Raw genomic sequence first — 23810 nt, forward strand, 5'->3', positions numbered from 1 at the left:
GTGCCCCTCGTGTGTCCAGGAGGGGTGGGAGGATGAGGGGGAGGTTCAGATGGTTTACCTTGACCATTTACATATCTTGTTTTTCTTGCTTGTGTAGCAAGTTGTTCCAGGAAGCAGATAAATAACACTGCATGGCTGTGGGTTGTTACTTTTTATGATGTTTATTTCTTTTTTTTTTCTTTCATTTTTCTGAAGCTGGAAATGGGGAGGCAGTCAGACAGATTCCCGCATGCCCCCAACCGGGATCCACCTGGCATGCCCACCAGGGGGCGATGCTCTGCCCCTCTGGGGCATCACTCTGTTGCATCCAGAGCCATTCTAGCACCTGAGGCAGAGGCCACAGAGCCATCCTCAGTGCCTGGGCTATCTTTGCTCCAATGGAGCCTTGGCTGCGGGAGGGGAAGAGAGAGACAGAGAGGAAGGAGAGGGGGAGGGGTGGAGAAGCAGATGGGCGCTTCTCCTGTGTGCCCTGGCCGGGAATTGAACCTGGGACTCCTGCACGCCAGGCCGATGCTCTACCTCTGAGAAAACCGGCCAGGGCCGGGTTGTTACTTTTTAAATGGACTCAGTCAGTCCTTTTGGGTCCTTCCATTCTCAGAGTGAACATATGAAGGAAAAATGCCCAGGGTCTGTGGCTATGCCAGGATGCAGAGAACTGTATGGCAATGCTACCATGTTGACCACAACAGGGACATGGGCAGACTTCAAACACCAAGGTCCTTCCTTCCCAGGGAGATCAGCTAAAAATTATTGCCCATTGATGCCATCTTCATCTTTAAACGTAGTATAGAAATATAGTGAAAATGCTTTAAATTGAAGATGTAAGATGATGGCAAAGAAGAGTTCTGTGTCTCAGCAACACTGCCTTCTCTCCTACCGCACCCTCCCTTCCCCCCCCCCAAAAAAAACTGAAGACCAAAAAGGAAGTACAAAGAGAAAAAATGTTACGAGCAGCATAAATTCCCCTCTCTAACTTGGTGTCGTGCAGCTGATGAAGAACATCCAAGACCTTGTCATTAGATCACGTTCTACCTCCTAACCTGGAGGCCCAGAGCTGGGAACCCAAAAAACCTGTGTCTCATAGGAATGACATGTGGAAGGGCTGGTAGTATGTCCAAACCTGGTTATTAAAGAGCAGAACTCAGTAAGTGATTGCTAGCATTGATTTTGTCATATGGGGAACGTCACAAAAGCAGATCTGTGTGGAGGGTGACATAGAGTCCAGTGCCAGGGAAAAGCCTGCAAAATGCTGTGTCATCTCTCCCTCTTTCAGCCAGAGGGACCAACAGCTGCCCTGAGGTCACAGCCCTCCCCAGTCCCTCTCTCAACCACCTTCCTTATTCTGTGCTTTCATGCTGGAGATTTCTACCATCTGAATAATCTTGTTAAATTGTCTCCAGAAAGCCTTCATTAAAGTGAAAGCATATTACCTGGGAAAAAGTGACTGAATTAATTCATTAGCAGTTGCCAATGCTTTGGCACAAGAGGGAGGCCAGGACGCCCTGGGGTAAGGGGTAGGGCAGGGAAACTGCTGATAAGGGAGGAAGGAAAAGTCCTAAAGCCGCACCAGCAGTGAGAACAGGCAGTGCTCAGGACCCGGGGTGACAGCTTGCTGCTAATGGGAAGAGGAGAGTGTGCTGGAAGACTTACCTACTTCTACAGTTTTGCCGAAAGCCAGCTCTGCACTTAACTCCTCCAGAAATAAAACTGTCAGCAAACCAGACAAAAGCTGTTTGTTATTTGCAGTGGTTTGCAAAAGCCCATGTGGTTGTGGCTATACCTTTTGACCTGCATGTCACCTCCTCTCTCAGGTGCAAAATGGCTCAGGCTTGGTGGGAGCAGCAGTCCTGAATAGCTCCCATCTCTGATCAGAGTAATGGAGGCCCATTTCCTGTAGAACTCCACCATCTGACCAGCTGAGCAAGTCAGCACTTTCTGAAGACACAAAGGCTTCTGTAGTTTCCACCTTTCAGGGCTTGCTTAGACCTCTTTAAGCTTTTTACTGTTCAGAATTCTAATTTATTTCTTCACATTCTTACTTAACTTTTTTCTTAGAGGTGAATAGAAGAAATCTATCCTGTCAGTACTCAAGTTGTGCAAAAGAGGCCAGTTCCTCTCTCCTCACAGTCGCTTTCCGCTCCCCAACCACAGCCCCAACTCCATTCAGTTTTTTTTTAAATTTTTATTTTTTTATTATGTGAGAGGCGGGCAAGCAGAGACAGACTCCCAAATGCACCCCAACTGGGACCTACCCAGAAATCCCACTAGGGGGCTATCCTCTGCCCATTTGGGGCTGCTGCTCTGTTGCTCACAACCAAGCCATTTTAGCACCTGAGGCGGAGGCCATCGAGCCATCCTCAATGCCTAGGGCCAACTTGCTCATACCACTTCAGCCATGGCTGTGGGAGAGGAAGAGAGAGAAAGACAGAGAAAGAGAAAGAGAAGGGGGGGATGGAGAAGCAGATGGTAGCTTCTCCTGTGTGCCATGACCAGGAATCAAACCTAGGACTTCCACATGCTGGGCCAATGCTCTACCACTGAGCCAACCAGCTAGGGCCCAGTTTTTATTTAAAGACATGCCCCTCTGGGAAAGTTTCAGGAAGAGAAAACCAAACAAACAACCCCAGATGAAACACCAGTAAACATAAAGTGGCATACTTCAGGCCTGGTCTGGGAGGCAGCCTTTGGGCTGCCTAGCCTCTGATTTCAGGTTTTCCATTTATAAAATGAAAGGACCACTCAGATGCACTCCAAAAGTGTTTCAAGCTTTGGAAAATTTGATTCTAATATCTTGGGAATATAACAGAGTTTCAGATCATTGATGATTCCTCAGTAACAGTAAATTGTGTCCACAAATGGATTAAAAAGAGCTTCTGGACATTAATGTTCCTGCAACTCAGAGCATTCAAGTCTAAGATGACACCTGATCTATCCTCTCTTGAGGTGTACAGTTTATACAAGTCTTTTAATCAGTCCAATATGAAATCTAAGAATACAGAAGTTAGTGAGCTGTACCCAGGGAGAGACCCAGCTGCTGTCCCTTCACAAGAATGAATGATGGAAAGGAACAGAAATGAAATAAGAAGATTTATTAATTTCTCTAGAAGATAGCTTGCAAAAGGAAAAAAAATACATGATAAAATTTTTCTCTAATTTACCTTGAAAGTGGACCTAAACAAATGGATTCTTCCCCAAAAAGGCAAAGGTCATGCCATTGTCATGAGAACAAAGAAGTTAGCAGGTGGTATGATGGCAGCCAATAGACAGGACGTCAAGGAGTATGACATACATATTTATTGCTCCCATCCCCCACCTAGCTTCTAGAGTGTAACTTTATGATCCACAGCACTCACCAATTAAATACATGAAAAACATAAATATGTACTGCCTGGAATCAATGTGATAACTCTCTAAATATGATAGTAAAAAAAAAAAAAATCTGCCCTGAACAACATAAATTGCAGGACAGTTAATGTGAGACAACACCAGTTGTCTAATGGGACTAGAAAATGTTCTGCCAAGACTGATTGTTGGAAGTCTTGATTACAAAAGCCATGTTTCAGTGGGCCCCCCTGAAGGAAGAATTGATTGAGTCAAAAAGGAAAATGAAATTGAGCACATTTGTTTCTACTCACTTTACAGTGTTAATGGTAGCCTCCCCACATGCAACTGTAAGGAAGTGGGAAGCACCTTTGCCTATTGGACTGGTTCTTCATTTTCTAATCATTGCTATGGAGGTGGGCATCATTGACTGCATGCTAGAGGCATCAACTACATACACTGCCTGATCCTCAGAGCAAGTTTTGTTGAGGCAGATGGCAAGCACATTTGAACAGTATGGCTGATGGGTTAGGGAGTTAGTGGTATGAAAGGCACCCAATTCCTTCATAACATTTTGAGTTCCAAGACAGTGATTTGAAAATGTTTTCAGTCAACAAAATCCTTCATCAAACAAAATCTAATGCAGAAATCCTATACATCATATGGAAAATAGAGAAGCTCTGGTTGAAGGAACCTTGGGGAGAATGGCCAATGTGGGGTGACAAAAAGCTCTACATAAATTCAGTTGGGTCCCTGAGGCACTTCTACAGACCCCAAGTTTGTGTGAACAGTTTAAAAATCTCTGATCGGAGGGGCTTACCACATTCTGTCCATGGTGCTTACGGGGGAGCTTAAAAGAATGAAACTAGGCTTGACTGGCTTTTGTTGGAAAGCTGAGGACTAAGCAGTCTATTTTTGGAGTAACTAAACCCACTAGGGCATACATACACATAAACAAAAGCAACTATAAAAGACTCTATCACAAATGCACTTTAGATGGAGCCACTGAAAAGCTCTTTTGGATTTTTTAGTAAGCACAACTTGGAGGAAGGGTAGGGATACAATAATAATGCAAAACTGTTCTGAAGATGGCTCACATCAGCTAATAAAAGCTGTTAAGATTCCAGAAACTTTTCAAGACAATAGTTAAAAACTGCAATTATTAAAAATTAAATTATCCATTCAGCAATCATACTCCTTATTTACCAAAATTATTTGTAAACTTATGTTCACACACACATACAAAACCAGCACATGTATGTATGTTCACAGCAGCTTTATTCATAATTGTCAAAACTTGGAAGCAACTGCAATATCCTTCAGTATGTGAATGGATAAATAAACTGGTACACCCAGACAATGCAATAATATTTAACAGTAAAAAGAAATGAGCTATGAAGCCATGAAAAGTCATGGAGAAAACATAAGAGCATGTCATTTGTCATTAAGTGAATGAAGCCAATCTGAAAAGGCAGTACTTTCTGAATCCAACTATATGACATTCTGGGAAAGGCTAAACAGAAGACAATAAAAATATCAGTGATTTCCAGGGATTGGAGGTGGGGTGGGGAGAGGAGAGAAGAATAGGTGGAGCACTAAAGGTTTTTAAGGTAGTGAAACTCTTTTATATGATACTACAATGATGATACATGTCATTATACATTTATCAAAAACGATAGCATATACACCACCAAGAGCAAACCCTGATGTAAACCATGAACTTTGGTGATGATGTGTTAGTGTAGATTCAGCAGTTGTAATAAATGTACCATTTTAGTGAGGATTTTAATAATGGGGGTGCTTTGCAAATGTAGGGGCAGAGGGGATATGGGTCATCTCTGCACCTTCCACTCACTTTTGCTGTGAACCTAAAAGTGCTCTAAAAAATTAAGACTTAAAAAATTAGATGAAGGGGATCCAAGATGGCAGTGAAGTAGGTAGAACTTACACTCCCTTCCTCCCAAGATCAAACTGGAATTACAATTAAAATATAGAGTAATCCACCTGTATAACCAACTGAAGACTAGCTGAAGAGAAATCTTCTAACCAGGAACTTACAGAAGAAGCCATTGAGACTGGTAGGAAGGGCAAAGACATGAAAGGGCTGACCCTATACCCAAGTGAGAGGGCTGAGGTTTCAGAGGAATATCTCAGCTACAAAAGTTCCTTCTGAGGACCATGGGGTCTCAACTCCATGCAAGCCTCCCTAAGTCAGAGCACCAGAGTTGGGAAGAGGCGCTTGTATAACATCAAGCTGTGAAAATCAGAGACATTTTATTTTGTCCACCAGGGAGAGATGAGTCTGATATAAGCCCAGGTGCCTTCTTAAAAGGTCAATGTAGGAGATTGCAAGTGGCAAAGCCTTTGTAAGTTCGAGGCTTAGCAAAAGGCTAAGTTCTCCCCCCCCACACACACCTCCATATTGGCTAAGAAGCTGAGTATTTGCACTCATCCCATCCCCCACCTTACTTGCTTGGTTAAATTGCTAGAAGCAATTTACATGCCCTTTCTCTCACCCTTTGTTCAGATGTTGGTTGATTTTACTTACACATGGTGGGGGGATTCCTGTTTATGCCTCAAATGGATTCCTGTTTATGCCTTAAGAGAATTCCTGTTTTTGCCTCAGATGTGTGACTTTGTATCCAAGACTTCCTTATTTGGATATGGCTATATAATAAAGCAAATCAGGGGCTGTTGTGCTCTGTCCTGCCATCAGCTTGCAGAGGCCTCCCGATCCAATGCTATTTCTCTTTAAGTCTAACTTCTTCATCTGCATTGTTCTCCCTCAGGACCTGGAATTACTAGCTGCATTGGTTCGCGGCAGGTCAGTGCACAAAATCCCAATCTCAGCCATTCTTCCTAGAGTTCTTCAAAGAGAGATTGAGTTGTATGGCTCCAATGAGAAAGCTAAATGGACAGCTGCCAAAGTGCCTGAACTGAGTCCCTCTTCCACACCACTCATAAACACCAACTGTCTTGAGTCCAGCACTGCCCTCCATATGGCATCAACCTGAAGGAATGCGATAGCCACAGCCTCCCAACTTCCTGTTTCCCTACCCTGTGGAGTTCAGGTCCTTTGGAGGAATCAGGTACTTGAGCTTGTGGTGTTGAGATCTGGGCAGATCCAGGGAGTGTCAGAGACTGAGTTGTGTGGCTTTAAGGTGGGAGTCATTTTCCTCACTTTCCTGAGAGCCTGACTGGCATTGATAACACAAGGGAGATCCACTAGCCCTATCCCCCTGACTCTGGGCTGCCCTATCCTGCTGAGGCAGAGACCAGGACAGGCTGAGTCATATGGTTCTGGAGCAGGGGTAATTTTTTCCATGTATACCCAACCTATTCAGAGACCTCCCTTCACACAGCCAAATTTTGGTTTGTTTGGGCCTGATGAACTCTGCTGTCCTCTCTGTGATGACTCCCTGAGACTCCACCCTACCACAAAAGTCTGTAAGTACCCTGCAGATGGCAGCTAGCCTTGGTGTATTCTGGGACTCTTGCTGAATAGACTCAGACCCAGCACTGGCACCGAGTTTGAGTTTGTTTCAATCTGTTGAATACCACTTTCCCTTATCTGGTGACTCACTGAAAACCCACCTCATACAACTCAAGTCCCACCAGAAGATCTTTTGGTGACTAAGTTTAATAAGTAGCCAGCAGGCAGAGGCAAGCAGAGGCAAATCTTGAAGTGCATTGGGACTTTTGCTGCCCTGTCCCAGGCTCATTGCTGGTGGAAACCAGTCTAAGTGCACAGCATGACCCTTCCCATGCATACCCAGGCCCAGCAGAGGCAGCCACAAACTGTGGATTGCTTTGTAGTTCAAAACAAGTTGCCCAGGGTTAGTCACAGGCGATGTATGACATTGACCTGCACCAGATTTCCTCCTCAGAGTCCCTACAACCAACATATCTAGTCACTAACTTCATAGAACATCAGAGCAAGATTCAATTAGCTCCACAAGTGGCACATCCAAAAGAAGATCTTGGCAGGCACCAGACCATGCTGAGACAAATTCCACTTTGTGTAGTCAGCATCCATACACAGCTCATGCACTGTGGTCAGGGTTGATTCTCACAGTCAGCCAACCTGAGGTCAACCCCACGTGCAGATGGGCCAACAGCAAGTAAGAATCAACTAAAACAGGAGGGCTCACATAACCCGCACAAAGGACATTCCTGAATTCCCCAGCTCAGGTGATAAGGGAGACTAGGTCTCACAGGACACCTACTATATAAGGCCAACCTACCAAGACTTGAAGATCTAATAGGCAGAAACTAACACAAAATGGCACCTAAAATGAGCAGACAAAGAAACATGTCCAAATGAAAAAACAGGAGAAATCTCCACAAAATGAACTAAATGAAATGGAGGTAAACACTCTACCAGAAATTGAGTTCAAATAAATGATTATAAGGATGCTCAAGGAACTTAGTGAAAACTTCAATAGCATAAAAAGGGACATAGAAGCCATAAAATACAGTCATAAATGAAGAATACAGTATCTAAACTGAAGAATACACTAGACAGAATTAACACTAGATGAAGCAAAAATCAAATCAGAAATTTGCAAGAAAAGGTAGCAAAAAAAAACCCCAATTGGAGCAGCAAATTGATAATAATTAATAAATAGCCTGACCTGGTGGCACAGTGCATAAAGCATCAACCTGGAATGCTGAGGTTGCCAGTTCAAAACCCTGGGCTTGCCTGGTCAAGGCACATATGGGACTTGATGCTTCCTGCTCTTCCCCCTTCTCTCTCTCTCTCTCTCTCTCTCTCTCTCTCTCTCTCTTTCTCTCCTCTCTAAAATGAATTTAAAAAATTAATTTAAATAAATAATTTAAAAATAAGATCATTTAATAGATATTTGGGACCACATGAAACATAACAACATACACATCATAGGGGTATCAGAATGAGAGAGAGAGAACAAGAGATAGAGAATTTACAAGAATAAATGATGACTGAAAACTTCCCTAACTCGTGAATAAAAAAGACACACAAGTCTAAGAAACACAGAGAGTCCCAAACAAGATAAATCCAGCATGGCCCACAGCAAGACATGTCATAATTAAAATAAAAGGATAAAGACAAAGAGAAAATCCTAAAAACAGCAAGAGAAAGAAAGTTACCTATAAGAAAGCTGATTTCTCAACAGAAACATTTCAAGCCAGAAGGGATTGGCATGAAATTCTCAAAGGAATAAAAAGCAAAGTCCTACAACCAAAATTCATCTACCTAGCAAAGCTATTATTTAGAATTAAAGGGCAAATAGTTTCCCAGACAAGAAAAAAATTAAAGAAATTTATCACCACCAAGCCAGAAATGTTAAAGGGTCTTCTTTAAGAAGACGGGGAAAAAAAGAAGAATATAATTATAAAGAATAAAATGGCAACAAATATGTATCTATCAATAATCACTAAATGTGAAGGGAAGAAAGATGGCGACAGAGTAAGCGGATGTTCCAACTACCACCTCCCAAGACCAAATTAGATTACAACTTAATTTAAGAACAACCATCCTGCCCTGGCCGGTTGGCTCAGCGGTAGAGCGTCGGCCTGGCGTGCAGAGGACCCGGGTTCGATTCCCGGCCAGGGCACACAGGAGAAGCGCCCATTTGCTTCTCCACCCCTCCGCCGCGCTTTCCTCTCTGTCTCTCTCTTCCCCTCCCACAGCCAAGGCTCCATTGGAGCAAAGATGATGGCCCGGGCGCTGGGGATGGCTCTGTGGCCTCTGCCCCAGGCGCTAGAGTGGCTCTGGTCGCAACATGGCGACGCCCAGGATGGGCAGAGCATCGCCCCCTGGTGGGCAGAGCATCGCCCCTGGTGGGCGTGCCGGGTGTATCCCGGTCGGGCGCATGCGGGAGTCTGTCTGACTGTCTCTCCCCGTTTCCAGCTTCAGAAAAATAAAAAAAAAAAAAAAAAAGAACAACCATCCTGAAAAAACAACTTTGGACTAAACTAAGATGACTGTTTAACCAAGAATCACTGAAGAAGCCACACCAAGACTGGTAGGAAGGGCGGAGATGCTGAAAGGGCTGCCCAGCTCCCAGGAGCGAGCAGTGGTTGGGGGTCTGGAGAGACTCTCATGGCGGGGTGGGTTGCCCTGAGCAGTGTGGGTGCTCAGTATCAGGCCCGGAGCCCCAGAGCCTAGAGGAGATGCCCAGACAACATTTAGCTGTGAAAAGAGCCAGGTCTCTGTCCACGAGAAAGAGACACATCTATCAGACGCAAACTCTGTTTTAAAGGGATGGCACAAAAAACCTTGTTTACAGCCACTTACCCGGGGCTCTGGCAGGGGACAGCTGAGAGAGCTGGAGTTACAGGAGGAGAGTGTAAAGTTGCAGGCCCAGGGAGAGACACTGATAGGGACGGCCACTGGAACCCTTGTGCTGAATCATTCTCCAGTAGTGCAGTCACCATCTTTATTGGGTGGAGAAATCCCCTCTGAGTGGCATCAGCGTGGGGAAAAACAACTGCTCTGCCCTTGGGAGTATCCCCTACCCCAGGGATGGTGATGGGTCATTCTGAGAGGCCAGCAAGCAGGGGGCAGGCACATCAGTGACTCAGTGTTCTAGTGTTGAGACCGGAGCTCCCCACTACACTCTCCTGAGTCTATGACTGGTGCTTCCACCTCACAAGATACTCAGTTGAAACTGTGGGTGGGTAGACCACACCTGTGGGTCTCAGAGGCCACACCAACCAGACTTTTGGAGCCTCACCCTACAAAGGTCTGTGAAAAAAGTCTGGAAAGACTGACACCTGAGGCCAAGGGGTAGAGCCAAACCCACCACCCTACCTAATTGCCAGATTGCTGCAGGCTCTAGACTGGCTCCAGCAGAGGTTTATTCAGCAGCTGAGCCCAACAAGCAGCCAGCAGACAGGCTGCAAGAGGCGAGACTCAAGGAAACTTGGCTGTTTGAGCAGATCAGACTGGACCAGAGTGGATAAAAGCCAGCCCAGGAGTACAACTTGGTATTTCCATGTAGACCTGGGCTCAGCAGAGGCAGCCACAAACTCTGAATTCCTTGTATCTCCAAAAAGGTTGCTGAGGGCCAATCATGGGCAGTGTCTCCAAATGGTCTGCACTGGGTTCCTGCTTGTGAGGCCCAGGACTGGCACATCCAGGGGCCAGATGCAGAAAGCATTGGTTCAGGACCTAACCATTGCTAGAGTGGTATCCTAACAAAAATCTCCTCACACCCAGCCTGGCTGAGGTGAGTTCCACTCTCTGTGATCAGCAGTGGAACAGCAGCTCATGTGCATTGGATAGGGTGGAGCTTCACAGTCAACCATCCTGGGTGCTGGGTATTCTGTCCTGCTAGTCTAGATTCCACAGGGGGGAAGGGAAAGAGGCTTGGAGCATGGACATTTAAAGTGTTGGTCCCTGTGAGTCTATTGTTGGAACTGGTCAAGGGGCTTAGCCACCTTTGGAAGGGGTACAGTCAGAGGACTCTCTCAGTCTTCCTCCCTGAGACCGGAGTCTCAACTGCTGAAAGAACTTCTGCAGAGGGGACTGTTGGCCACACGTAGTCTGAAACTGCTGTTCACCATGTTTGAGAGAAATAAAATTTAAGTATCCAGCATTGGCTGAGGGATCAAGCTATGGAATAGGGGCCACATTCATTGTACTGTCCTTCAAACATTGTATTCACAACCTCAGCTGCCCTAACCCACCAAGCATGCAACATGTAGAAGTGTTGGTAGGGAGAGGCCAATCTGAGCCCACACTACAGACTTACTACAGAAGACTCAGTGGGAAGACCAGGCACCTGCAAGAGGAGGAGGAGAAGCTGAAAAGTCAAGACAAATCTTACAGAGCTTTGGGCTGTTACAGAGCTGTGGTCATCTCTAAGCAGGAGGAAGATGATCTTTATACAAAAGTTAGCCCCTCTCACAGTATCCAAACACATAAAATGCAGACACAAACAGTAAAAAGTGCAGTAGCTACAGACTGATAACCCACAGCAGGTTACAAACAATAGCTGATGTCAATCCAAGAAGAACTAAAGCCACCACTACTGGTAGTGAGTGGCAGACAGCACCAACCCTAGACTCAACTACCTACAAAAGCAGCACACCCAAAGGTGGTGTCTAGCAGGCACCAGACCCTGTGGAGAATAAATACGCACAATAGGACAGACATTGCACAGTGTGTAATACACATAATCAAGGCTGACCCTTACAGCCAGTGAGCCAGAAGCAATAACTATACCTATGAAAGAACCAACTGCATCTAATACTCACATACAACAAGAGGGAAAATAGTATCCTCTAGAAACATTCCTAGAATAAGAAAAACAAGTGACCTGAAACACAGTACAACCAAGACCATCTTCTTCATAAAGACCACACAAAAATGTCAAAGTCAGACAATATTACCTAATACACAGACAAAATGGGCAGACAGAGAAATGTGACCCAAATGAATCAACAAGAGAAATTCCCAGAAAAAGAACTGATTGAGATGGAAGCAACCAAAATACAAGACACAGAGTTTAAATAATGATTTTTAGGATGCTCAAGGAATTTAGAGAAACAATGGATGGACATAATGAGCACCTAAATGAAAAGATAGCAAACATCAAAAAGGACATTGAAATCATTAAAAAGAACCAGTCAGAAATGACAAATACAATATCAGAAATGAAGATTGCACTAGGAGGAATTAAAAGCAGGCTGGATGAAGCAGAGGATCAAATCAGCAATTTAGAGGACAAGATAAATGAAAGCATGGAAGCAGAGCATCAAAAAGAAAAGAGGCTCAAAAAGTCTGAGGAAACTCTAAGAGAGCTCTGTGACAACATGAAGAGAAATAACATCCACATCATAGGGATTCCTGAAGAAGAGAATGAACAAGTAATAGAGAAACCGTTTGAAAAAATTATAGCTGAAAAATTTCCTAAGTTGATGAAGCACAGAGAGTTCCATTAAAGAGGAACCCAAGGAGGCCTACAGCAAGACACACCAAAATTAAAGTGTCAAAGTTAAGAAACAAAGAAAGAATAGTAAAAGCTGCAAGAGAAAAGCAGTTTATTACTAAGAGCTCCCATAAGGATGACATCGACTTCTCAACAGAAACACCTGAGGCCAGAAGGGATTGGCAAGAGATATTCAAAGTGATGCAAAGCAAGAAACTACAACCAAGACTTCCTTACCCAGCAAGGCTATTGTTTAAAATAGAACAAATAAAAAGCTTCCCAGACAAAAAGAAACTCATAGAATTCATTACAACCAAACCATTGCTGCAAGAAATGTTAAGGGGCCTCTTTGAAAAAAGCAAAGGAAAAAAAAATCAAGAAAAAGATGATTATAGATTTAAAGAATAAAATGGCAATAAACAAATACATATCAAGAATAACCTTAACTGTAAATGGATTAAATGCTCCAATCAAAGGACATAGGGTAGCTGCATGGATAATAAAACAGGACCCGTACATATGCTGTCTACCAGAGACCCACCTCAGAACAAAAGATACACAATGACTGAAAGTAAAAAGTCAGAAAAAATTATTTCCCATAAATGGAAATAAAAAAATGGTGGGGTAGCAATACTTATATCTTATAAAATAATCTTTAAAACAAAAGTTGTAGTAAGGGATAAAGAAGGTCACTACATAATGACAAAGGGAACAATCCAACAGAAGGATATAACCATTTTAAATATATATGCACCTAATATAGGAGCACATAAATATATAAAGCAGATTTTGATGCACATAAAGGGTGAGATGAACAGCAATACTATAATAGTAGGTGATTTTAATACCCTACTAACATCAATGGATAGATCCTCCAGACAGAATATTAAAAAAGAAACAGTGGCCTTAAATTTCACACTAGATCAAATGGATTTAATAGATATTTTCAGAACCTTTCACTGCAAAGGAGCAGAATATACCTTTTTTTCAAGTTCTCATGGTACATTCTCTAGGATAGACCACATGTTAGGACACAAAACTAGTCTCAATAAATTTAAGAAGACTGAAATCATATCAAGCATCTTCTCTGATCACAATAGTATGAAACTAGAAATCAACTACAATAGAAAAACTGAAAAACATTCAAACACTTGGAGGCTTAATAGCATTGTTATTAAATAACAAGTGGGTTAACAACAAGAACAAGGAAGAAATAAAAAATTTCCTTGAAACAAATAAAAATGAACATACAACAACTCAAAATTTATGGGACACAGCAAAAGCAGTACTGAGAAGGAAGTTCATAGCATTACAGGCATACCTGAAGAAGAAAAAGCTCAAATAAACAACTTAACCCTGCATCTAAAAGAACTAGAAAAAGACCAACAAATAAAGCACAGAGAAAGTAGAAGGAAGGGAATAATAAAGATCAGAGTGGAAATAAATGACATAGAGGCTAAAAAACAATACAGAAGATCAATGAACCAAGAGCTGGTTTTTTGAAAGGGTAAGTAAGATTGATGAACCTTTAACCAGACTCATCAAGAGAAAAAGAGAGAGGACTCAAATAAAATTAGAAATGAAAATGTAGACGTAACAACTGACACCACAGAAATACAAAGAATGGTAAGAAAACACTATGAAGATCTGTATGCCAAAAAAATTGGACAACCTAGGCAAAATGGATAAATTCCTAGAAATATATAATCTTCCAAAACTCAAGCTGGAAAAATCAGAAAACCTAAAGAGACTAATTTACAACAAATGAAATTGAAACAGTTATTAAAAAACTCCCAGCAAACAAAAGCCCTGGACCAGATGGCTTCACAGATGAATTTAACCAAATATTCAAAGAACTAACAGCTATCCTTCTCAAGCTATCTCAAAAAAATTCAACAGGAGGGAAACCTCCCAAGCTCCCTTTATGAGGCAAGCATTATTCTCATTCCAAAACCAGGTAAAGACACTACAAAGAAAGAAAATTATAGACCAATATCCCTGATGAACTTAGATGCTAAAATTCTCAACAAAAAATTAGCAAACCAGATCCAGCAATACATGAAAAAAATCATACATCATGATCAAGTGGGATTTATTCTAGGGAGGCAAGGCTGGTTCAATATTCACAAATCCAGCCCGATCAGGCAGTGGCGCAGTGGATGGAGCGTCAGACTGGGATGTGGAAGGACCCAGGTTTGAGACCCCAAGGTCGTCAGCTTGAGCGCGGGCTCATCTGGCTTGAGCAAAAAGCTTGCCGGCTTGGACCCAAGGTTGCTAGCTCCAGCAAGGAGTTACTCGGTCTGCTGAAGGCCCCTGGTCAAGGCACATATGAGAAAGCAATCAGTGAACAACTAAGGTGTCGCAACGAAAGACTGATGATTGATGCTTCTCATTTCTCTCCATTCCTGTCTGTCTGTCCCTAACTATCCCTCTCTCTGATTCTCTCTCTGTCCCTGTAAAAAAAAAAAAATTACAAATCCATAAATGTGATTCATCACATAAACAAAAGAAAGGATAAATATCACATGATAGTATCAATAGATGCAGAAAAAGCATTTGATAAAATTTAGCACCCATTTATGATCAAAACTCTCAGCAAAGTGGGAATACAGGGAACATACCTCAACATGATAAAGGTCATCTATGACAAACCCACAGCCAACATCATACACAATGGGCAAAAATTAAAAGCAATCCCTTTAACATCAAGAACAAGGCAGGGTTCCCCGTTTCACCATTCTTATTCAACATAGTTCAGGAAGTCCTAGCCACCAGACAAGAAGAAGAAATAAAAGGCATTCAAATTGGAAAAGAAGAAGTAAAACTATCATTATTTGCTGATGATGTGATATTGTACATAAAAAACCCTAAAGTCTCAGTCAAAAAATAACTAGACCTGATGAATGAATTTGGCAAGGTGGCAGGATATAAAATTAATATTCAGAAATCAGTGGCACTTTTATACACCAACAATAAACTGTTGGAAAGAAAAATTAAGGAAACAATCCCCTTCACTATTGCAAAAAAATAATAATAATAAAGTACCTAGGAGTAAAATTAACCAAGGTGTAAAGGACTTGTACTCAGAAAATTATAAAGCATTGATAAAAAAAAATCAAGGAAGATACAAACAAGTGGAAGCATATACCATGTTCATGGATAGGAAGAATAAACATCATTAAAATGTCTATATTACCCTAAGCAATCTATAAATTTAATGCAATTCCTATTAAAGTACCAATAGCATACTTTAAAGATATAGAACAAATATGCCAAAAATTTATATGGAACCAAAAAAGAATACCAATAGCCTCAGCAATCTTGAAAATGAAGAATGAAGTGGGAGGTATTACACTTTCTGATATCAAGTCCATTGTACTTAAAACAGCTTGGTACTGGCATAAGAACAGCCATACAGATCAATGGAACAGAACAAAGAACCCAGAAATAAACCCAAGCCTTTATGGTCAATTGATATTTGACAAAGGAGCATTCAATGAAGTAAAGAAAGTCTCTTTAACAAATGGTGTTGTGAAAATTGGACAGGTACATGCATAAAAATAAAACTAGACCACCAAGTCACACCATTCACAGAAATAAACTCAAAATGGATACTTAAATGTAAGTTGTGAAACCATAAACATCTTGGAAGAAAACATAAGCAGTAAACTCTTTGATATCTCTTGTAGCAATGTTTTTGCTGATTTATCTCCATCAAGTCTAGTGAAATAAAGGACAGGATGAACAGATGGGACTATATCAAACTAAAAAGCTTTTGCACAGCAAAAGACACCATGAACAAAATAAAAAGGCAACCCACACAATGGGAGAACATATTTGTCAATATGTCTGATAAGGGGTTAATAACCAAAATTTATAAAGAATTTCTAAAACTCAACACCAGGAAGATAAACAATCCAATTAAAAAGTGGGCAAAAGAACTAAATAGACACTTCTCCAAAGAGGACATACAAATGGCCAGTAGGCAGATGAAAAAATGTTCAACATCACTAATCATTAGAGAAATGCAAATTAAAACTACAGAATGTGCACTCATCAACACCTGTCAGAATGGCACTCATCAACAAAACAACACACAATAAGTGCTGGCGAGGGTGTGGAGAAAAGGGAACCGTCCTGCAATGCTGGTGGGAATGCAGACTGGTGCAGCCACTGTGGAAAACAGTATGGATATTCCTCAAAAAATTAAAAGTGGATACTCTTGTTTCTCTTCAGATCGCATAAATCTTTTGCCTTTTAAAAAATTAAAAGTGGAACTGCCTTTTGACTCAGCTATCCCACTGTTAGGAATATACCCTAAGAACACCATAGCACTGTTCCAAAAGGAGAAATGCACCCCATGTTTATGGCAGCATTGTTCACAATAGCGAAGATCTGGAAACAGCCCAAGTGTCTGTCAGTGGACGAGTGGATTAAATAGCAGTGGTACATATACACAATGGAATACAACATGGCAGTGAAAAAGAAGGTAATCTTATCTTTTGTGACTGCATGGATGGACCTCAAGATTATTATGCTAAGAGAAATAAACCAAGCAGAGAAAGAAAAATATCATATGATCTCACAAATATGTTGAATCTAATGAACAAAGTGAACTGAGAAATGGAATAGAGGCAGAGGCGGGGTCACAGAGAGCAGAGGGATAGCAGTCAGAGGGAAGAGGGATGAGGGGATGGGATCAAAGAAGGTAAAGAGATTAGTGAAACTATATATACATAACACAGAGATATAGATAACAGGACAGCAAATCCTAGAGCGAAGAAGGGAAGGAGTTAGGGGGAGGGGGGCAAAGGAGGTATAAAAAGGGACACAGGAGTGGGGGTGAGGGAGTTATATTCAGTTGGACACTTAAATCCATGTAAATGCAATAAATTAAATGTTAATAAAAAAATTTTTACAAATCACTAAATGTAAATTGCTTGAAAGCTCTAATCAAAAGGCATAGAGTAGCTGAAAAGGTACGAAAACAAGACCCATATATATGCCGTCTGCAAGAGACCCACATCAGAATGAAAGCCACACACAGACTGAACGTAAAGGGATGGAAACAGATACTTCATGCAAATGAAAATGGAAAAGAACAAACCTGAGTCAGCAATATTATATCAGACAAAATAGACTTTAAAACAAAGGCTATAATAAGAGACAAAGAAGTACACTACATAATGAGAAAGGGATCAACCCAACAAAAGGATATAACCCTTATAAAAATTTATGCATTCAACATAGGAGCACCTAAATAGAGTGGTAAGCAAAAGTAGGTTTATAGTTGTTCATATGGGAAGATATGCAGGTTATTATTATAATAGCTTTACTAATTCAAAGATGTCACTCACAATTGTAAACCTACTTTTGCCCACCCCTGTATATAGCTTGCTTTATGTCTTGATGGACATAAAAGGCGAGATTGACAGTAAAACAGTCCTAGTGGGAGATTTTAACACTCCCTTGATGTCAATGAACAGATCTTTCAAACAGATAACTAACAAGGAAACAGCAGCCTTAAATGACATACTAAACCAGATAGATTTAATTGATACCATCAGAGCATTTCACCCCTAAGCATCAGAATATACATTCTTTTCAAGCTACATGGAACATTTTCTGGGATATACCACATATGAAGACACAAAAAAAGTCTCAATAAATTTTAAAAGAGTAAAATTATATCAAGCATCTTCTCTGACCACAATGAAATAACCAGTATGAAACTAGAAATCAATTATTTCCAAGGTCTCAACAACAATATTAAAATATTGCCAAACAAATAATATAGAGGTATTTAATCCCTTGAGTTCTTCAGGTCATATCAAGTTATTGCTAACAGTGTCACAGTGAGATCTTTTGTAATTTCAAGGTTGCATAGGCCACAGGGAGTCTGTAGGCCTCTTTTACCTCACCTCCTCCCTGTGGAGAAAACAGGTTTGTTAGGCTTGCTTGCTGGTGTTTCGGCTGCAAGCACTTTGCACAATTAGTGTGTGAGCTCATGACAGAAAGCCACATATGTGTTTTTCTGTGAAAAGCTATGGGTGCTTTCCCTTTGGGGTGATTGTCGCAGATGGCTCTCCTGCCACTGTGAGGGGAGGATTCCTGATTCCCTCAGCCACCACAGTGAGGGGCGGTGTTCCTGGTTCCTTACCCTCCACTTCGAAAAACAGGTTTTCCTGTTTATTCACTCAACCATCTCTGCAAGCCTCCAATAAATGGGTAATGGCCCAACACTTTTGAGTTCCACAGTTCCTCTGCTCTCCGCTAGAATTCAATGCAGACCTGCCTGACCAGCATTACAGTCCCCCACTAAAGTTTCCTTTTTCAGACCCTTCATTCCTAAATGACTCCAGATCAGAATTTCTCATTTCTTCTTTCTATCAAGTCAATAAATCTTATGTCTGTGCAGCCGGATGCTGTAAGAACCTCCTGCACTGAGTTCTTCGGGGCAGGAATGGTGGCCAGGAGCTCGGTGTGGCTTCTTTCCCTTCAGGCTAGTGACTTAGCACTGTCCGGGTATACCCAGAGACTCTGCCTCCCAGGGTCATTCTCTAGTTAGGATACTGGAAACGTGTGTGTATGATTCTCTACTTCAAAATGTTTATTCTTGCAAAGGCTTTAGTAGGTTTAGTACCCTTAACAACTGCCTCCTCACCCACAGCAGTGGTTCCATCGCCTGTCAGAGAGACCCTCAACTGAGCCTTTCCTCAAAATCTGGGGATCCAGACTGCGTCCAGTGCTTGGAGAAGCCCTGCCTTGAGACAGGCAGCCTGGCAATGAACTGGCTTGCCAGATGACAGTTTGCTTCTTTCACAAAAAAGACCAAACACATGTTTTTCTCACGACATTCTTGCACCCTGTGAGATGGGGCTACCCACCGGCCCTGTCTGTTCTGGGTGTACCGCCTCCCAGGCCCAGGGCTGCCGTGGGGGCAAGGGCATGCTGCTCCTATTGTCACCTCCCACCGCCTGGCCTCCAGCTGGTCCACTTTCCCCTCCCTGCAGCCCCCCAAACCAACTCTTATCAGGCAACTGCTTCTCCAAGTGCCTGTGACAGGAAACCCCAAAGAGCTCTGAAAAGAGGATGTTGGAAAGACAGAAGGGATGAAGTTTGGGAGAGGAGACCTTTGAAAAGCAGCCAAATGTCTATGTGGGTGGATGCTGCTGGGCTGGCTGACCACTTGACTTTTGACCTCTGCCTCTGGGAAAGTTTAGTCTCATTTCTTTCCATTTATTTATGGCTTCATTTGAGGTTTTTGTTTTTGTTTTTTTTTGTATTTTTCTGAAGCTGGAAACGGGGAGAGACAGTCAGACAGACTCTCGCATGCGCCCGACCGGGATCCACCTGGCACGCCCACCAGGGGCGATGCTCTGCCCACCAGGGGGCGTCGCTCTGCCGCAACCAGAGCCACTCTAGCGCCTGGGGCAGAGGCCAAGAAGCCATCCCCAGCACCCGGGCCATCTTTGCTCCAATGGAGCCTTGGCTGCGGGAGGGGAAGAGAGAGACAGAGCGGAAGGAGGGGGGGTGGAGAAGCAAATGGGCACTTCTCCTATGTGCCCTGGCCGGGAATCGAACCCGGGTCCCCCGCACACCAGGCCGACGCTCTACCGCTGAGCCAAATGGCCAGGGCTCATTTGAGCTTTAATGTCACATTAATTCTCTGACAGAAGAGGGTTCTTCTTTGGCCAGATACTGAGTTCTGCTCCCTCTGTGTGACCAGCTGTCCCTCTCACAGACCTGTCACACTGCCCACATCTCAACCCATTCCAAGGTCTTTCCGTTTGGACTTTTACATTTCAGATATGCAGAGATAATTTGCTGCATGGAAAATTCAGAATCATGCCCATTTTCTTCCTTGTTAATTAGGAACAGTGTGTAGCAAAACTTATGTCACAACTGCTCCCTTCCTATTTAGATTTTGTACACAATAAGGAAAACAGTAGGTGTATGAGGAGGGCTTTGTGATGACCCAGAGACCGGACACAGCGCTACACTGACCGTATCTGATGTGCTCCGGTGTTGGGCAGATAAAATATATTATGCTCACTTTGTTAAAGATGGTGCTGCCCACGTGGAAGCCCGTCGCCCAGGTGATATTAATGTGTGTTGGGGGCGGGCTGTGGGCAGGCAGGATGCTTGTAGCCTGGGGCTTGGTTTTAGGACTAAGCCTTTCCCATCCTTTTTGATGTGGGGTGGACTTTGTATGAGAGACTTCCCTATTTTGTATATTGGATTAAAGGTTTTGATTTCTGCACTATGAAGTAGGGCAGACCGGGAGCTTGCTCTCTCGGTTCCTGAAATTAGCATTAGAGGAGAGAGCAGAGAGGAGAGCAGAGAAAGGCAAAAGCAGGAAGAGGCCAGGAGAAGCAGCTAAGATGGTGGAGTGCTGAAGGAAAAGCCAGTTTGTGCAGAGTTGTGCAGGGAGAAGAAAGGAGATGGGGAACAGAGATGAATAAGTCTGGTGAACTAGAAATTTTTGATTCTAGGAAACTCGGATAAAGTCAGTAGCTTTGTGAGCACTGAATCAGTGGGTTTTGGAGCCCAGTGTGTGTTTTTACTTGTCTTCCAGATGCAATCTAGAATTAAAGGTAATGGCCCACCAGTTCTTGGCTCCATTGTTTCATTACCATCTGACTGAATCCAATGGGAACCTGCAGGTGAATGGCCATGATGGCGGCTCCTGGCTTTACAGATACCTTTGATTCTAGGAAATTCGGATAAGTCAGTAGCTTTGTGAGCACTGAATAAGTGGGTTTTGGAGCCCAGTGTGTGTTTTTATTTGCCTGCCAGGTGCAAGCTAGGATTAAAGATGATGGTCCACCAGTTCTTGGCTCCATTTTTCTTTACCGACTGTCCGAATCCAATGCGAACCTGCATGGGCCAGGTGGCTGTGATGGTGGCCGCGGATACTGGCTTCACATCAGCTAGGCTTCTGAAGGAGGGTTTTTTCTGCTGTAACCCACTCCTATGGAAGGAGAGGCAGAGGAAGCTGGGGCTGACATGCAGGTCAGTGTCTCCTGTGACAAAGAATGACAAAAAGAAACTAAATTCACAAGAGATGATAAGGGCTTCCATTTGAAAGTAAATGACCTTGGCCTGACCTCTGGTGCAGCCATTTGAACAGGAGGGAGCCTCTGGCACAGAGGAGCTCTGCTCCAGACACCCTGGAACACAGAAGTGAGGTCATGACACCACCCCTGATTGAAAGGCCCAGAGCCTCAAACTGTATATGCCCACCTTCACTTTGCCAGAGGAACAGCTCAACTTTCAAGAAAAGTAACTTGGGGACATAAACGGATCCTTTGCAGAAGTCTGACGCAGGCCCAGAGATGGGCACTCCAGAGGTACTTGTCGGGGCAGTGGGAAGAAATTTCAGAGGGAGCTGTGACCGTTCTGTCCAACCTGCTTCTCCGTCTGCACTTTGGAGGGAGGAGTTCCTTATTTGCAGAAAGAGTTTAGCTGATTTTGTTTGTTTGCCTTTTATTCAGGTTGCATTCTACACAGTCTGTTGGATAATCACTGATTATGCATTTTCTCTTTCTGCCTGTGAGACTGACATTCCCCATATATCAGAAGAAGCCGGCCCAAGTAAGAAGGAACTTGCCCAGCAGTGACTTACCTGGAATATTAAATTAAAGGTGTGGCACAAAGGATCTGTGCAAAGAGGTCAGTGAAACACAGATTCACTCCACTTGGTGTCCTTCTGCTAGTGTCCTGATACCACATGTGCACCCACCCTTGCCCAGCCCTTGGCTCTCTGTTCCTTCCCCCGTGCTTGTCGGCTTGTCAACAGTACTGTGGAAGTGCTGGTCCTCGCAGATCCAGGAAAGCAGTGTAGATAAATCAACCTGTCAGACTTGGCTCCTCTCACATCACTCCTGTTTCCCAAGAAGAGGATCAGATATAAAGGAAACACAGAATTTGAGGTAAAGGACGGTAATGGAGAGATCAGAAAGTATCTTCACAGACAACAGCGAAGGAATGCAATAACATGTAGGACAATATGGTTATTGGGTCAGAGGAAGCCACTCAGAGACAGAAAGAACATAACTGTCAAAAAAAGTTATAAAACAATGCACATTAGAGAGACAATGAAAACAGTGGCATAGGTTGGAACTTTGTGTATTTTCAAAGACTTAAACAAATTAAAATGTTTTTAAAAATGTTCCTTAATTGTTTGAAAATATTTAGGCTTTAAAAATATTTCCAAATGCCATCAGTGAAGAAGGGCATATCCAAATTTCTAACCCAGGTGATGTTTTTGAAACAGACTGTAAAAGCCGTCCTCTAAAGGAAATAGGATACCTTGCATATTTGATTTATAAAATCTCCATATGTTTTAAAAATAATGTAATCTGAATCTCTTAAAATGTTGCAGGGATTCAGGAGTAAACTGAACACACCATTTAGAGTTTTCAGTGAACATACAGCTTTTTAATAAGCAATGCATCGATGGTTTATTTCAGTCTCTAAGTTTACCCATGAGCTGTAGGGATAGGTTTGCCGCCCCTATGAACTTGCTCATGTGGGTCCTGCCTTGGTCTGTCACTGACCCACAAACACTTGAGAGAAACAAACCCAAAGAGCCTAACTGCTTATTTAAGTATATGGTGTGGTGTTCATACAAGTGAGTTCAGATTTTAAACCCAACAGCTGGGTCTGAAAGGAATACAACTCCAAATCAGGCTTTCAAAATCTGGTTCTAGAATATGATATGTTCCTGCCTTGTCTTTGTGGGTGTGTTTAGTAAGCAATTGTGTGTTGAAGAAGTGCAAGTAGAAATCAAGACTGGACAGTGACTATTTATTTTTTAATGTCATCCATGGCACACTCAAAAGCTATGCAGGAACTGTATAGTTCTTTGAAATGTAGAATGTCCTTTGCACAGTTATTCTTAAGCTGGATAAGTTCTCCCAATTCCAGGACCCCTATTAAAACAACTGTGGGAAACAACAAGGGATGAGCTTACAGAGAAATAATGCTCAGACTTCTCACACAGTAGACGCTGGGCATGTGGGTCTATCACCTTCCTCCGCTGGCCTCATCTTCTTCCCCAAACTGCTCAGCTTCCAACTTTGGAAAGATGGGACATAACTTGGAACCCTAGATCTTTAGCAAATGACCTGATTACTGCTGAGTACTTGAGCTGCTGCCTAGTGAGAACATCCCAGTGTTCGTGGCAGTCATCAGGGACAATGCCGTCTTGTTGGAGCAAGTGGGCTTTTTCCTTGGAAAGCCATAGGCTTACCAGGGGTCCCCAAACTTTTTACACAGGGGGCCAGTTCACTGTCCCTCAGACCATTGGAGGGATGCCACATAAAGTGCTCCTCTTACTGACCACCAAAGAAAGAGGTGCCCCTTCCAGAAGTGCGGCGGGGGCTGGACAAATGGCCTCAGGGGGTTGCATGTGGCCTGCAGGCTGTAGTTTGGGGATGCCTGAAACCCTAAGATGTCAAAAATCATGGCTTATATATTTCAAAATTAATTACCAATATGTAAAATTGAAGCAGTTCTGTTGTCCTATTGATGAGCAAGGCCTCTTAGAATAATCACATTTCTAAGTCA

At 42.8% G+C, this 23810-nt stretch overlaps 1 protein-coding gene across 1 annotated transcript in view; it reads left to right on the forward strand.

Annotated features, from left to right (window-relative positions):
• The window catches only part of C3H2orf49 (chromosome 3 C2orf49 homolog), a 246518-nt gene extending 222966 nt beyond the window's left edge, over window positions 1–23552 (forward strand). The window contains exon 6 of the transcript XR_010750336.1: window positions 23488–23552. The gene's annotated coding sequence lies outside the window, so the exon portion shown is untranslated. The remainder of the gene's footprint in view (window positions 1–23487) is intronic.
• Window positions 23553–23810: the final 258 nt, after the last annotated feature.

The sequence above is a fragment of the Saccopteryx leptura genome, chromosome 3 (genome assembly GCF_036850995.1).
Source record: "Saccopteryx leptura isolate mSacLep1 chromosome 3, mSacLep1_pri_phased_curated, whole genome shotgun sequence".
Classification (NCBI taxonomy): Eukaryota; Metazoa; Chordata; class Mammalia; order Chiroptera; family Emballonuridae; genus Saccopteryx; species Saccopteryx leptura.